Source organism: Falco biarmicus, chromosome 2, assembly GCF_023638135.1.
Source record: "Falco biarmicus isolate bFalBia1 chromosome 2, bFalBia1.pri, whole genome shotgun sequence".
Classification (NCBI taxonomy): Eukaryota; Metazoa; Chordata; class Aves; order Falconiformes; family Falconidae; genus Falco; species Falco biarmicus.
The window spans coordinates 44867931-44882288 of NC_079289.1; the positions used below are offsets into that span (position 1 = coordinate 44867931).

At 45.2% G+C, this 14358-nt stretch overlaps 1 protein-coding gene and 1 long non-coding RNA gene across 9 annotated transcripts in view; one reads left to right on the forward strand and one right to left on the reverse strand.

Moving 5' to 3' along the window:
- Positions 1 to 9600, reverse strand: part of KLF12 (KLF transcription factor 12) — a 249805-nt gene extending 240205 nt beyond the window's left edge. The window contains exons 1-3 of one of the 7 annotated variants that reach the window (XM_056329626.1): positions 9360 to 9600; positions 8066 to 8179; positions 7263 to 7435 (exon numbers count right to left, since the gene is read on the reverse strand). The gene's annotated coding sequence lies outside the window, so the exon portion shown is untranslated. Of the gene's footprint in view, positions 1 to 7262; positions 7436 to 7956; positions 8180 to 9156; positions 9319 to 9359 lie in introns of those variants that run through there. The other 6 variants (XM_056329628.1, XM_056329625.1, XM_056329627.1 and 3 more) reach the window with 6 other exon arrangements.
- The window catches only part of LOC130145112 (uncharacterized), a 31750-nt gene continuing 25577 nt past the window's right edge, over positions 8186 to 14358 (forward strand). For both annotated transcript variants that reach the window (XR_008820378.1, XR_008820377.1), the window contains exon 1: positions 8186 to 9132. This is a non-coding gene — a long non-coding RNA (uncharacterized LOC130145112). The remainder of the gene's footprint in view (positions 9133 to 14358) is intronic.

Here is a 14358-nt window from a genome sequence, read left to right on the forward strand (position 1 = left end):
TAAATGCCACAACCAACTAAAGAACCAGCCATCATCTGAAAACATACTTCGTGGTGGCACTGAACTTGAAATGCAGCTTCAATCTTCAATTAAGACCTCAAATGCACACTTTTCAAAGCCTTTTCACTAAGTCATTGAAGACTTAAACTGTATTTTACACGCTGCTCTATGGGGGGTACCTAACATGTTCTTTAGCCTACAACACAGGGAATTAAATCCCCCTCTCAACACGGGACTTCATGTTTAGGCAGAAGATGGCTGTACAGAGAGCTATCAAAGCCTGCATCAGCCCCAAGAGCAAGGATGACAGTTTTAAAGCAGAACAGCCCAGAGGTACTCCTAAACCACTGAACTAAGAGCCCCGTTTCACTCTGGAAGCCTCGTACTAGACAGGTCTCCCAAATACAGGGTTCATATTACAAACCGTGAGAACAAACTGAATTCAGCATTTGTGGCTAAATTCAAATTTGTTCAACCAGGCAGAAATCCTAAAAAGTCTTTGCAGCTTACATGTTGGTTAAATGCGGCTTTGTGGCTTCGCATCTTCTACGGCACTTGCAGCACTGTCAAGATGCTTTTAGGACACAATTCCCGTACTTGACATGGTTCCCAATCCTCAAGCTTCGTAAAAGCTGTGGTCTAGTCATGCAACTTTTAAACTGCAAACACTATAATGTCTGACAAACGCTGACAGGAATTACTGGTTTAGATCGTATCAAATGATTGCTGTAACATGTGTCTGATTTCTGCTCCCTCCTATAAAAATTACTTTTACAGATTCTTTGACATAGATAAAAATCCTTGGGTTTACTGACTTAGTTTTAACATTGTGTAAAGGCCACTGGCTTCTTCAGTTGGATGGGTTGAAAAGCACAACAGTACAAGAAGAAACGTTTTCAAGAAAAAACAGGTGCAGGAAGGGGAAGAGTAGTTGAAGTTGCTACACTTTTCGTAAAAATGAAGGCAGCTTTAGAATAATCTAGGATCCATAAAATGTGCATGGAAACAACGAATAAAGAAGCTTTTTAATGACAAGCCACTCTCCATTCAGGTCATTAGCAGGAGGGTTACTGCAAAAGCAAGAGGATGTCTGAGAACAGCACTCCTCACCCAAAAAGAGGCAGGGCAGCGCTGCTGGCAAGAGGCATAAGGCAGCACAATAGCTAAACGCACAGGGATGGGACCGTGCAACATCCACTGCAGTCAGAATTCATCACAAGAAGAAACCTTCTCCTTTTCCTTTAAGTCCTCTTTTTCTTTCTTTTCTTTCTTTCTTTTTTTTTTTTTTTTTTTTAAGGCAAGGAAAAAGACGCGTTAATGAAAGCCATGCATGCATGGAACTTCAATAATATTTAATGGGAAGGATCTGCAGGTACAAGTATTTTTTATTTCTGCTGATGGACTTCAGGCTATGCCCACAGAAGGACTTGGGTACCAAACCGCTAAGCTCCTATTGCTGTCCCTACTGTAGGAAAACACAGCCTAGCTAGGGGTGCATGCTCTCACAACACACAGGGTTAAACACCAAGTAACGAAAGCCACGAGAAAAGCCCACAGAAACTGCTATTCCCTCCTCATCATCACCAAATCCTGCAGGGCCAGGAATGCTTCTCCCAGGATTTCAGCACAGCAGGTCACCTCTCACCTATCTTTAAACAAGTACAGTGCACGCATCTACATACGAGCTAAATATCTGAGATTTCCTCTACTGTCAGCCAACAGAGAGTTTTTCTGATGGTCTTTTGACCACGAGAATGATTCTGGTGTCGTGATTTTAGTACACGCCTCTGAGGCAAGGATGAGCCAGGCTCCTTTTCTGGGGAAAGGAATGGACTTTATTCAAGCTATCCACCAGAACTGACTTAAGCAAGTGTCTGTGATTGCTATGCATAGACTCAAGCCTCCCATCCCCACCCAGCCCACATGCTTCTTTAGCATTGCAATGAAGAAGAAATATTGTCTTCCTAAATCCAGCAATATGGGAAATCTAAAGGAGAGCACATCTCCAGTAAGCACAAAATAAATCTATCTTGGATACTAGCAGGGATGTAAAGAAGAAGGGGAAAAAAAAAAAAGAAAAAAAAAAGTACTGAATCTCATTATATTTTTCAATTTCCGCTATGTTTATATTTAGTTGTTTGATGTGACTATTGTAAACTTTATCCCAATAGCCACAACCAAAAATTACAAACCTATCACCCTCTCAAGACAGAAGGTCCATATTAATCAATACATACTCTTTAGACAAATATCAAAGACATTTTAGCAAAACATTGATTTAGCTGAATATAGGTCTGGAAAGTAAAAGTGAAAATGGTAACACTTTTTGAGATAGCAGCCACCAAATCTGCCTGCTAGCTAGACTGAGTTTGCATGCTTTCCCTTTCAGAAGGGGAAAAATAACACACGCAGTTGATTTTTTTTCTTACAAAATTCTGCAGGGCACTGTCTATACAGAAGATTTCCTTGGTTAGATGGAACCTGTGAATAATTAAGTCGTCTTGTAACTGTTACAGATCTATAGAAACTGGAAAGGAATGTTTTTCCCCACCTTTGTGGTTTTTTAGTTTTGGTTTGTTGGTTTTTGTGTTGTATTTTTTTTTTAATGGAAAACTTCATTTCCCTCATTTTTTGCAACTGAAAGATTTGCTGAAAAAGAAACTGGAAGAGATCCAACTACTGTCCAACACTTAAAGAGATTTTAAAGTGTCATCAATCACAGCTCTTTACATGCTCTTGTAGAGCACTGCCAATCCATACTTGAAGAATAACTAAAAACTGTTTTAGGCCAGTACTTCACACTCAAAATAAAGACAGATTAAAAAAAAAAAAGAAGAAAAAAAAAAAAAAGAGTATTTCCATATCATTCTGATATCAGGACACATCAAGACAACAGTCACAGTTACTCTTTAAAATTCATGTTACAAATTTCTAATATTGCATCATTCCATTTCACAAACTTCAATCATTTCAGCTGAAATTCTCAGCGACCGCTTCTGCAAAATCTGATTTCAAAGTTTTGGAGACCACACCGGTCACTTCTGACAATTTTAGTAGCAGACAAAAAAGTAAAACATAATTCAGAACATTTTGTTTGGAAAGGTTCTTCCCCAGGGATCCACAGAAAAGACAGAAACTTCTGGGGTTAGATATTTGCCTTTACCCATGTCAATGCCAGTCTGGCAAGACTTGAAGAAAATACCTGAGAATAACAGTTCACCCATGCTCAGGAGAGTTTCCAGAGCTCGCTGGTAGCACCTCCAACTCTGCTAACGGACCTGAACTTCTTTCCAGCTGGCCTGAGCTCTCTTCACATCCCCTGCACCGACCTGTCCAGCCCGCATCACACTGTGCTTCCCGCATTGCCATCAGGGACCTGTAAGGCTCCTGAAAAAGAGATGCAACACCACTACCAGCAAAGCCCTTCTTGGCCAAGGCAGAGAAAGAGAAACCATTTCGGTATAGTCAGCAGGAGGATCAGCATTAGTATGCACAACCTTGTAGTCTTTGCAGCTCCGACCACTAGACAACACCCCACACTAATTAGGAATTAGGGTCACTGCTTACCACCTTACACAGAGGGTAACAAAGTGGTTGTTCTAGGTGACATCTGACAAAACTGAGACCAGAACTCAGGTCTCCTGACATGATACATCATCTGATTAATTATCCCCTTTGCAGCACTGATGTCCAAGGTCACGCATTTGATTGTTCCACGTTTAAACAACGAGAACACGCTCACCCCACAGCCAGGAACAAAGCTCAGGATTTTTGAGTCCCATCATTACTCTGCTATGTAGCAAATACTGTGCCAGCCATTAGCAAAGAGCGCATTTCATTCCGGTCCTGGAGGCTGGTTCACAGAGAGGACAAAAGCTTGCTACTGCTAACCAGACATTCCTTAACTCAAGTGGTGCTGGTCTGCACTGCAGCTCCAAGGCCTGCCAACATCAGTGCTACCAGCAAGCCGCAAGAGGATAAACATCATTGCACATGAGGGCATTTGTTTCAAGGGGAGGGGGGAATACTCTATCAACAAATAAACAAACCAGGAGATTAAAAAAAATAAAATACAGACATTGCTTGGACTGCATTCAGAGGGTAGGATATGCCACTGTGCAATGGTCTTGGCAAACTTTATTCAGTATGACTGAGCATATACTTTTAATAGTCTTTAATCACGGGATCTCCCTTGACCCTCACACACACAATTTTAGTTCTGATATGCCTTAGCTTTTTCATCTTTGTGATTTCACTGAACTTTAAAAATATTCTAAAAGAGGGGGGAAAAAAAAAAAGGAATAATCAGCAAGCCAACACCTAGACAAGTCCTACCCTCGTACCTGCAGCTTAAGGAGCGGCACTGACACAAGAGCTGATGTGCACAGATGTGGAATACATGAAGAAACGTTGTCAGTATGAAGCATACAGTCCCTGAATATATTTCATGTGACTTCATATATTGACTCCCAAGTTTTAACATACATTTCAGTTGAGAAACACTGGGATGGCTCATGCTACCATCCCTTCCCAAAAATGCAGGAAATGACAGAAATAGTTATAGGACCAAGGCACACCATAATTTAAAGTTGTCTTCTCCAAATCAAAACACATCACTCTACTGTAGACATAAATGCATAAAATATTTGTATATTATAATTTGATTTTGGTTTAGACCAAAGTCTAGACCACATTTTCTGATTAATACCATAAGAATACTTGAGAGTCCACACAAGCTCAGTGTTACATACAGTGTAGACATAATGACTTTTTGGCAATGCCACATTATTTTTTTTTCTCCCTTCTGTCTCTCCATATTATTTTAAGAATTCTCTGACAGCAAAAGGTAAATAAAACTAATTAAAGAATACTCTACCACTTTTGTATTGTAGTTACTGCTTGGGAACAAACACGAGTGCATACACTCAGAATAAACTTCAAACATACCAGTCACACCAAACTTTATAAAAACACAGGAAAGCTCACGGATTTTAGGGCACCAAGTCTAAGCAGACCTTCTGCACGGAAAGAGCTTCCAAATGCCAACACCAATTTTTGCTTTCTGAAAATATACACCAATAAACCAAACTAGTGCACAACTATTCTCACATTGGTTCTTTGCAACAGTGCCATAGTCAACGCTCTAGTCAAGTCTGTCAACCTAGCTCTATGCCTAGCTATAAACTAATACAATCATTTTGACACTGAATCCTCAAATGTAACACTTGGTTGGGGTTTTTTTGTATTTAGTACCAACTTCAAAAAAAAAATATCATTCATTCAGTAAAAGCAAGAGGACTGTCTAAAGTTCAGTTGTTGAACACAGGGTAAGGTTACATGGAGCTTTTTCCACTGATGAACAATGTTCAAAGTGTCCTTAGTACTACAGTGCAAAAGTATTTCTCTTTTCTAGCATAAGCATGTATTTAATTTTTAAAAAATTAATGTCTTTTTCACTGCACAGGGAGCGTAGTCATTTCATGCTTTCATGTTTGCACTTCCAAAACTCAAAATCTGTCTTACAGATACAGCACACCTTGCACAGAAAGAAAAGAACAGCCACAGCCTGACTGCTCAATACTTTTCTTTACATCTCACTTTGAAACAGCATACTCATTGTATGTTTCCCTCTTAGCCTGGGAAAGTGAGCATGCTTGTGTTTGCAGCTCCTCCTCTTTCAAAGACGCACAGCTGCAGCTGTAGTAAACAACCACTAGTCAAGAGCTGAGAAGGTCAAAGTCTCAGTGCTGCATCCATTTCAGCTTTTCTAAAAATGAAATTTCCATTTCAATGAATTAATTTTTTTGTTTCATTTTGTAGTTACGTCAAGGAAAGGCACACCACAGTCATGCTCCAACAAAATAAATGAAGCCACAATACTTAAAAGCCACAAGCAAAACACTTCAATAAAAATATTTCACTAGCTTTATTAATATACAAACACCTCATTCAGTGTCTGATAGTTTACTTGATTTAAAGACTTGGTCAAAACCCACCTGTTACACAATGCAAATGACACTGACTGAAGGAACGAGCAAGGAGGCTGACCAACCTGAAACGTGGTGCCAATGGGTGCACAAGGCTCACAAAGGTGATCCAGCAGCCTGAAGCACAGAGGCTACAGTTTTGAGAAGGCTAGCATAAGCGGATATCGTCCACCCAGCAATAAGAAAAGGCACACGCCTTCCCTTTGAACCACCCAAAAATTAAACAATAGAACACTTTTCTAGAGCTGAAACCTGCACCGAATCACAGAGCTTTGGCAATCCCACAGCGCAGCAGAGAGCTCCCCAAGCACCTGGGAGAGGCACTGGCCATTTCCCTCAAAAACATGGCCTGTATTTCTATTTGGATATGGTGGGTACTGTCACACACCACCTTGGTTTGGGTGAAGAGAAAGACAGTTGCTATCATGGGGCTCTGCAGCCCAAGCCCTTCACTGACCCCAGTCCACCACCTCCTGGGGGAAGAGCAGCTGGTTTACCCCACTGCATTTCAGCCTCCCCTTGGCCGAAGTAAAACTCTGCTCACGCATGTTCAGGTCTGGCCCATCCCAACAGAAACAGCTGGCAAAGAACTCTGCTATTAGCCTGTCCTGGAATCTTCAAGTTTATTTTTAAAAGTTGTTACACACAATCTTCTTGGGTTCTCAGGGGCCCTTCCAGCAAAGATTTTTCTACAAGAGAACGCAGGAAGGCCTGGAAATATTAAGTATTGCTGGGGAAAAAAAATAATTAGAAATACCTCATTTCCCATCCCCCTTCCTTACATGTCTGGTATTACCTCACTATCAGATGCAGAGACCAAACTATCTCCCACATCCTAAACTCCTTCCCAGCCAGCCCCTCCAGCATACATGCAATCACTCATCAAACGCCCCATGGCATACCTCCTCCTCAAAAAGCCTCTTTATTCCCACAGCTGGGGGATAAAAGAAAAAAAAATATGTTTTTTCACAGCCCTCCTTCTTTAAACGCTACTGACTCCTCCATGAACTTGGGGGGGGGGGGGGGGGGGGGAGGGGGAGGGGGGGAGCGCAAGCCACCTTGTAAAGCTGCCGGTATCCTAATGACAAGATTTGCCTAAAGAAAGGTGCTCCCACACTGCCCTCCCCGACACCACCACACACCCCCCACCCCCCCCGAGTTCCAGGTACCAGACACAAGAAAAGAAAGGAGGGAGAAAAATAATAAAAGGGGAAAGAAAAAAAAAAAAAAAAAAAAAAAGAGAGAGAGAGAAAAAAAAAAAAAGAAGGAAAATACCACCACTGTTGTTCCGGATGCAGCAGGGGCAAGCGGGTAGGTGTGCTGGCCCAGGGAGGGGTGCGCATGGGTGCTGCTCCCCAGCCACCAAGGGGGTGATGTCATCCCACCAGGCTCCAGCCTGGGCACCTGCCGGCAGCATAGCGGTGGCAGCTCCGACCGGCTGCCAAAGCCTCAAGCGGCACAGGGAGGGGAAAAAAATAAAAAGCATTAAAAAAAAAAAAAAAATCCACATGCAACGTTTCCTTCACTATCTGTGGTCGGTTTGTGTCGATAGGTGACATGCAAGCTTGCAGGCAACGGTTTCAAGTTGATTACGTCCCGCTTGAAAGATATTCCCCCTCCCCCAGCACAAATACATTTAAAAAAAAAGCAGACTCGGTTTATGCAGCATTACGTCATTAATAAAATGCTCCTATCGCCCCATCTGTGACCTATTCGGCACAGTTACTAATCCCACGCTAAGACCACTTTGCTGTTCCTGTACATTTCAGAGTTGTAGACCAACCAGAAAGCAGAAAATGGAGCCCATATGCCAGCGCTATATAAAGCAGCCTCACAAAGTTGCAGCGAATATGTACCTGCCGTGCAAGACAAAAAGGGGAAAGCAAAAAAAAACCAAACAAATGAGGGGAGAAGGATACCATTTATTTCCTGACAGATAAATTGAAAAAAAATGAATTGGTTTACTTACTTATTCAAGGGGAGGGAGAGTGCCAAAAGCTAGCAGGATTTCACAAGCTTGATATAAAACCCGATGCAAGTGAACTTCTCTTTGGTGCCTCCTATCAAACTGCTCGTACCTGCTCCTTAAGCGCGTAAACCATCCTATTCTCCACAGAAGCCCGTTTGCAGGAGGGAACACCACGCCAAGATCCAGAAAAAAACCCCACTGTCTGGAGCGGAGCATCACATCGCTGCAAACCGGGGGGGGGCAGAATACAAAATAACCCATCTGGTTGCTCCTAAATAACCCATCTGGTTGCTCCCATCCGCCTCCCCCAAAACCCTGTGGTGAGGGATTTTGGGGGAGGCGGGCAGGAGCCCAGATTTCCTCCCCGTGCGCCTCCCTGGCGCACCAGCAGCAGAAGGCTCCGGTGGGCTTCGCGGGGGGATGCCATGGGGCACGCATCTCCCGCGGCCTCCGGGCACACGCTTTTAACGCAAATACCAGCGGTTTGCTCCCCAGGCAACGCCAGCCGACTTCTGAAAGAGCAAGGATTTATTTTATAGAAGATAATTATCTTTGTAGAAGGTAATATAGCGTTACACTCCGATTTTTATTCTCCCCCTCCTACAGCGTTACACTCCGGGTTTTTTTCCCCCGTACAGCGTTACACGCCCTTTTTTCTTTTTTTAATACTTTCAAAAAATATTTTTTTAGTATTTATTTTATATATTATTTTTTCCCCACCCCCCACCGGCGCCGGGGCACGGCGGCCGCCCGCACCCCCGCCCGGGGACGGCAGCACAAAGGGCCGGGCGCTCCAGCCCATCACTCCTCCCTTAGCGCTTTTTATTTTTTCCCCCGCTTTTTTCACCACCCCACAGCTTCAGCGGGAAAGTTGAGGGAAAAGTTCGAGCCGGCGGCGGGGGCGGCCCCCAGCACCCAGCAGACACAGAGCCCCCCCCCGGCATCGCTGCCGCCGGGGCACCGGGAGGGCGGGAGGGAGGGAGGGCACCGCCGTTAACCCCCGGCTCGCCCCGGCGGCGGAGCCCGCTCCGGCGTCGCTGGGGGAAGGGGAGGGCGCCCTGCCCCCGCTTTGCTTTAGGATTATTTAACTTCAGCATAAGGAGCGATTTATTTTTTTTTTTAATAGCTGACTGGGACAGCAGCCGCCAAACCCACAGACGTTAGCCGTTTATCCTGGTAAGAAAGGGAATCGGCACAGACCTGAGCAGCAGCGGAGAGCAGGAGGAACTGTTTCCTTCCCCTGACACAGGGTCCCCGCTCCCTGCTGCCCGTCCGCCCGCCCCGCGCTGCCCGGGCACCGCCGCACGCTCGCTCGCACAGGGCACCGGCGGCCGGGCTCGCCGCCGTCCCCGGGAAATGAATGGGGGCAGCCCGGGGAACCGCGGCGCTCGCCGCCGACTTACCCGCGTCACATGATGAGCCGGGGGCAGGGTGGGCCGGGGGTGGAGGCTCCCGGCGCCGCCTCGCCTCACGGTGGGGTCGCCGCCGCGACAGCCCCGCCGGCCGCTCAGACAAAGGGCCCGGTCCGGACCGGTGTCCCCCTCCCCAGCTCCCGGCCCCTGCTCCGGCCGCGGCGGGCGCCGGTGGCGTCGCTGGCATGCGGCGCGTCCCCGCCCCCACCGGCAGCCGGGCGGGGGGAGGGGAGGGGCCGCGCCCCCGCCCCCCGGCCGCCCCGGCGCCCGGTGCGCCGCCCGCCCCGCCCCGCCCCGCCCCGCCCCGGAGGGGTGGGGACGGGAACGCCCGGCCCCGGCCCCGGGGAGGCAGGGCGGCGGGGCGCAGAGGGGAGGCGCGGGGCGGTGGGGCCTCCGGGGGCGCTGCGGGGAGGGGCAGGGCGGGCCGGCAGCGGGGGCGCCGGGGGGCGGCCCGGGGCGGGACAGGTTAACGGGGCGCCGAGGGAGGCTCGGCGAGGGGCGGGCCGATGGGGGAGGCCCGGAGGGGGCACGGGGCAGAGCGGGCGCTGAGGGGCGGCCCGGGGGGCGGGGCGCTGGGGGCGCTGCGGGGAGCCCCGGGGGGCGCGGACACACGGGGCGCGGTGGTGCCACTGAGGGGCCGCCGGGGGGGACGTGGCGTCGACGACACTGACGGGCGTCCCGGGGGGGGGGGGAGAACCGCGCCCGGGGCGCTGAGGGGAGGCGCGGGGCGCCCCGGGGAAGGGGGAGCGAGGGGCGGGCGGCGCCGTCCCAGGGCGGCGGGGCGCGGGAGGCCGAGCGGCGGGGGCGGCCTGCGCGCAGCTGCGGATCCGGGCTGGCCGCGCCGGGCCTGGCAGCTACCTGGCGGGGCTGAGCGCCGCCAACCCTGCGCGGTTGGGCTGGGCTGGGCTGGGCCGGGCCGGGCCGGGCCGGGCTGTTAGTTCTGCACACAGACACTGCAGCTTGCGGGGAGTCGGTGAGGTGGTATTTTGGGGTGGAGGTCAGCGCGTGTGGCTGAGTTGCGCCTCTGCAAACGGAGAACTCCCTTTATGGGGAGATACTTCACGCGTAGGGGCTGCGAGATACGAGGTTGTAAAGGCTTTAATAACAACGTACAGAAAAACATGTTACAAATTCTTAAAGTTTGTTAAAAACATCAACTGTTCTACACAGTTGTTTTTAGAGAAGAACTTTTAAAACTTTCGGAACAAAAAGATAAATCCTGAGAGTTGGCATTCAAGAAGGAAATCTGTTTTCTTTCAAAAGCATTCTTATACGTATGTGTTCACACTGTAAAATATTTTGGTGGGAAGGTCCTGTGTCAAAGCTATTACAGATTACCTCGGGATTCCCCTGCCTTGGAGAGCCACTTGTTAACCTAAAGCTGATGTGGCTCCTTTCTGCCTCCTCCGCTATGGTTCATGTTCCATGCCGGAGTGCAGGTAAGCTTTGACCAGTCCTGGCTGCTAAGACAGTTTCTGGGCAATGTTCGAAGGGGATTCAATTTAAGCAAGCTTAGTAGACTTGTGAATAGTCAGGGTGCCATGCTGGACCCTGGCAAAAGCTGTGGTCAGAGCAGGTAGGAAATGTGAAGTTCTTCATGTGTCCCCACCCCTCGTCCTCCTCAAATTCAAGCTCAGCTCAGCTGCTCCAGAGGATCCCATTCATAACAATATTATTTGGTAAATAAAGTGCAAAAAGAGGGATGCCTTGCCTAGTATGTTGGGCCAGGGTGTGAGTGTGTTTGTAAAAGCCTGTATAGCTAGCGTATTTGCACAGAAAGCCAGGCTGAGCTCACGTAAATAATTACTGCTAAAATGCTATTACTTTCGGTAAATACAAACTAATGTTTGCTGCTCCACGTACTATTTACCGAGGAAGCCAAAAGAACCAGAACTGATGCTTGTTTCCTTAGAGGATTTCAATGCAACTGCCTGAAATACATCGATGCATTGCTTCGTATGTTCTCGCTGTAAATGGTCCTCTGCCACCTTTTGGCATAAACAGTTTAGGTAATATAACCCCCTCACTATTTGTCCCTGCATCTTACCTCTATTTCCACAAGGTTAAAAAAAAAGAAAGAAAAAAAAAAAAGGCAGAATAGCAAATAAACGTTAAAATGGATATAAACAAAAGTCTACCTCACAGTCTATGTAAATATATGCCTGCACAAGCTATAAAGGGGATTAGGCACAATTTGCTATTATAATTTTGCCTCTAGTGTAATAATTTCCTTTCAACAAAAGTGAGCACAGAGTTAAAATACAGTCTAATGAACCAAGCAACGCATTTCCTCATGTTATTACTATAGATACAGAACCAGTTCCAACAACTGTAAGTTTCATACGTGATTCATGGAATTTTCAGAAGATTTTACCCAAGTCAAAAGTTAACGTTGTAACACTTCTTTTAAACGATAAAATATGCAATCCCATTGGAAGCAGGCTGCTGTAGACCACCACTGGAAACATTCCCTGAATAGATGTGTAGCATATATTCAGATTTATCAATAACAAATAAGAGTATTAATATTCATCCCTCTTAACCACTTGGAACAGGGAGCAACGATTTCCTAGCACCGAGTGTTCTGCAGAGAAAAACTGGTTTCTACCTACAGAGGTTAAAGGATTAATGAATACTTGGCACATGAAAAATTAATAGTGATAGCAGGAAGAAGATTGCATGTAGAGAGTGTGATAAGGTGCGTAACAGAGAAACATCATGTTACACAGGTTGCCGTGCCCCGAGAAGCAGACGAAGCTCATTTCCATTGAATTACAGATAAAATGTTTAAAACCATCAATATTTATTTTGTCATACTTCGAAATATTTTATTCATTTATCTACTATATCTAAGGAATAATCTAGAAGAGGGGTTGGCTGACTGACATTTGGTGATAAAAATTGTTCTCCATGAGCTTCATTATGTGCTATGTTGGCTGTTTACATGGTCTATTGCCTGCTACTAAGAACTATTACCCACATGCATGAATTTGTAGGGCAGTATCTAAAGCAAAAAATGCGTAGCTACATTCGCAGGAGAAATGTATTACATGATTATATATCAATAGATTGATACAGAAGTAGGGATATTACACATTAGTATTTGATGTATATCACAGATTTATAGGGAAATGTAGTTCTCAATCACATGCTTTTATGGAAAACCTGTCCTACTAAATCACTGTCTTGGCTCACTCCATATACCTGACCCCTCTCTTTCCACTCCCATCTAGCTTAAAAAAGCTGAGCATACATCATCTATTTGAGAATGTGCTGGCTTACATTTTAACGCAGAAATACTTTGAAAACATTTAGTATTTCTAAACATACGGAAAGTTCTTTTTTTTTTCTTCATTTTTTTCTTAAAAGAAGTAACTTTAATCACATTTCCTATTAATCAATGAGACTTTTCAACATGCTATTTTTCCAGAAACAAAAGTCTTAAATTTTGAAATGGGAACGTTAATGGTATATAGCCATATACAATTTCTGAAAACAGAAGAACATAGCTTTGGAAGCCAGGAGAACAAATTGGGAGAACAAAACCCAAAACAACCATGGTTGGTTACTTTTTCAGAATCTCAACGTGTGTGTTGATGTGTGTACTTTAGACTTTTTCTGTAATCCTCCACCTCTGCCACATTGCCTACAAAGCAGAACTACTGATTCACTGTTACTGAGTCCCAATCACTTACAATCACTTGTCAATCCAGTCTTGCTGTAGCTGTTCTTTTCCAAAAACTTACCAAAAAAGAACATCCTATAAAATCTCCCCATAATGTTCCTCAGCCTTTCACCTCTCCTATGTTGTTGTCCACTGATAGAGAATTTTCTTCACCATTCTTCCCCAATATCCGTTGTCTTATTTGCATTTTTTCTTAGATCCTAATCCGGCAAATGTGCAACAAAATAATACTTTAGAAAGCAATTTAGCAACTTCTGCCTTTAACTTAATCATGTTTTAAGGCTTGGTTTGTTTGTTTGGGTTTTTTTAAATTACAATAATCAATAATTTTTCAAAATGGGGAATGGCATCACCAGCAGAGAGCATGCTGGAACATCAGAACAAAAGAAAACAGAAAATCAATAGCATATTTTAACAATGCAAGCCTGAAACACATAAAAATACATCTGAAATAAATCAGTAATGTGCTGAATATTGAGAGATTTTGTCATTTAAATTAACTCCAGTTATTAAAAATTCACTCTTACGTTGTCTATTGTTTATTCCATTTCAGCTTGTTTTTTCAATTTTCTAACCCAAATAAACTATTAAAAAAAAAAAAAAAATCAACCTTACTATCCAAAAGAGAAACTACATGCATTTTTAGTTGGGATGCACAGTTAGACAAAAGCTTTAACAAATTACATGATATATTTTAGAAGACAGATTGTGTTCATTTGCTGAACTTAGGGAAACCTTTGGGTTGACAGATAATCAATTCAAATACCTGGAATTGAGGGATTGTGTTACTAATTCCTTTCACAAGCCTTGCCTTCTGGATACAGGCAAATAAAAGGGTTTTCTTTGCCAAGGAGTTGACCACGTCAGCAAATACAGCCTTTTGGGCATGGCTGCTGTCTTGCAATCCAGCCTGTGATCATCTGCCAAGTGCTTCCTCCACTCCTCCACTCAAACTGGTGTTAAGCTTAACATGAATGTGTGGGCCTTGCCCCTTCATGAAACAGCCACCATCAAGCATGTGGTTGCAGACTTTTTGGAGCAATGATGTCAGCTTCTGTTTCTTTGAATTTATTTACAAAGTATTTTAACATGCATGGCACCCCGCCAACCAATGCTAGGGTTCATAGTCGACTTCTAGGTGGCCATTAACCAAAATGGTCAATCTAAAATGTGGAAGTACAACTAACAAGTAGCGCTGTCGTATTTCACGTGACTCGTTCAAACATCAGCAGTAATATGCCTTGGGTATGAACATCAGAGCTTTTGTACACCACATTTGTGTGTTTTCTGTGCGTTGTGTGAGCC